The following is a 2,512-nucleotide window of genomic DNA, read 5'->3' on the forward strand; positions in this document are numbered from 1 at the left end:
CCCGACCCCGCCTTGCCGTGCCTCGGTGCGGCCGTCTCCCCGCCCTCTGTAAGCACTCTCCCCTTCCGATCCCTCTTCTCTGCTTAGTCTGAACCCTAGCTATTTAGTGCTAGTTAGTATGAACCAAAGGCTATCTTTAGTGCTAGTTAGTTAATTACTTAGATGGTAATTAAGGCAGTAGTTCCTAGGTACTAATTAGTTAGTAAGAACTAGGTACTAATTAGGTATTAGAATATTTTTAGTTATAGTAAGTTTATTTTTAGTAAGAACTAGTTGAATTAATAGAACTAGTTAGTAAGAACTTGTTCCTATTTCTTAGTGAAAGCAATTTTTCCCGCCTCGACGTGGACAATGCCTATCCCGCATCCTCGTCGTCGAGTCGGCGGAGGACGACACCTGCTTGACCAGATCGGCCATGTCCGGGACTGGGCTCCGCCGGGGTGGTACTGGGAGGCGCTACCTACCGGGGGGCGCAGGTTGGTGAGGAGCCAGCCTGTCGTTGACCCGAACCTTCTTTGGTGGCGGTCGCGTGGGCCAGTGATGATCCAGAGGCTAGAGGACTCCGCGGAGGTGGTGCGTCACCGTGTCAGTGAGGAGGACGCGCACGTTCGTCGCTACTTGTTTGCGTTGGAGCACAGGCCGTTCTCCAATACCTGGCAGGTTCTCCGGGGATCTCACTGGAGCTATGATCCCGTGATGGCTCCTTCTCTCTGGGTGTCCACCGCCCGCGCCGATACCCGTCGTGTGCTAGAGTTTTAGTTGTATTAGTGATGTTATATGTATGACACTATTCATGATGTATTAGTGATAATATTCGATGATGTACGGACACATGAGATGATTTACTTTTTCTTATTGAATGCATGCTAATTTGAGTCCTATAAGATATTTTGAAATGTATATCTTGTGTTGCTCAATATCCAAGTGGCCGGTCATGTTTGCAGGTTACACCTCCGAGTGGCCTATGTTTTGCCGGAGTGTTGATTCATTTCCATTCCGGCAAATTTCAGGCGCTCGATATGTCCTATTTTAGCAAAGGTCATGCCGGATTTTTCCGTGAATTTTGGCATGACTTGTGCCAGAATATGTAGGAAATATCGAGTGCCTCGGATTTGTGTGTTGAGTATCTTGGTAGTTGTCTTCGATCGATTTTCAATTAATGTTTTAACTATGAACATAGGAAATGTCCGACGACGAAAATGATTTCGGTATTTGCAAATAGTGTGAAGACGAGCGCGGTCTGTGCGACGGAATCTTCCTAGATGATGATAGGCGCTTCAGCATCAAGCTGGATGAGAACTTCGAAGTGGATACAGTAAGTCACAACGACAAATCTTTTTTCGTAATTAATCATGACATCTGCTTCATTTGCTTCAACTTATATTTTTTTACTATTCTACTAGCATATCCCCTGCCATGCAAGAGTTTTTGTATTGGATAAGATAGGTTTCAGTCATAGTATGGAGGAAAAGAAAGTTTACTTGAAGACCGAGCATGGTTATATTTTCCATGCAAAATTATACAATTCAGATGACTACACCTATTTTGGATGCAAAACATGGCGAGCACTATGCAAGACTTATGCATTTGAGCCTGATATGGTTATCACCTCTGATAGTCGTCCGGAAGATAATATTGAAGGTAATACCGACATCTGGGTCGATGTGTAGACGCCTCCAGTTATACCATTATGTAAGTTTTTCAACCATATATATTTATGTCTTTGATATTGTTTATTCAAAAATAGTTGACAACTAATTTGTATTGTCAGCTTATTTCGGTGCAAGCAAACATGTCCAGCGCTTGGTAGACAGGACCGTATACTGTCTTGGGGCTGAACTCAACTGCGAGGAGCTCAGTCATTATGTTTCATGGCTTAAGGATCTTGATACTGTCAAGACAAATTTTCTTCCTGCATTTAGAAATGTTAGTACTGAAAATGAGCGGCCAATAGTGTTTGTAATGAACTACGGTCACATCTATTTAGGAAGGATGGTAAGATTTTTACTATTTTTCATCAGTGCATCTTTTCCATACATTATTTTTGAAGCTAAACATCATTGCTAAGTATGTTACCATACGATGTTCTTCAACAGGGACTCCCGATGAATGTTGTGCCTTATGGGATCGAGACTAAAGGTACCTTGAGTATTATCAGCTTACGGCCAAGATATCCTACAGATTACTTTAGTGCATTCAAGATTAGCGACGGATGCTTAATAGTGCAAGACTCGACCAAATATGTGATGGGGGAGCGCAGAGAAGTACTAGGGGGCAGCAAACATATGAGCTACCCACGATTAGGAGACAGGTTCATCTGCATGCTCCAGTTTGATCAAGGAGGAAAGCTATGCATGTTTTATGTTATTTTACCTAAGAGAGAGCAGCAGGAGTGATTAGCTAGCTAGAAATGAGTTTGAGAATGATGATGTGCTACACTATTACTATGATGATAAAATAGCTAGTGTTGGTGGTAATGACTATGATGATTATTATTAGCTAGTGTTAGTGG

The sequence above is a fragment of the Triticum aestivum genome, chromosome 4A, assembly GCF_018294505.1.
Source record: "Triticum aestivum cultivar Chinese Spring chromosome 4A, IWGSC CS RefSeq v2.1, whole genome shotgun sequence".
NCBI classification, from domain to species: domain Eukaryota; kingdom Viridiplantae; phylum Streptophyta; class Magnoliopsida; order Poales; family Poaceae; genus Triticum; species Triticum aestivum.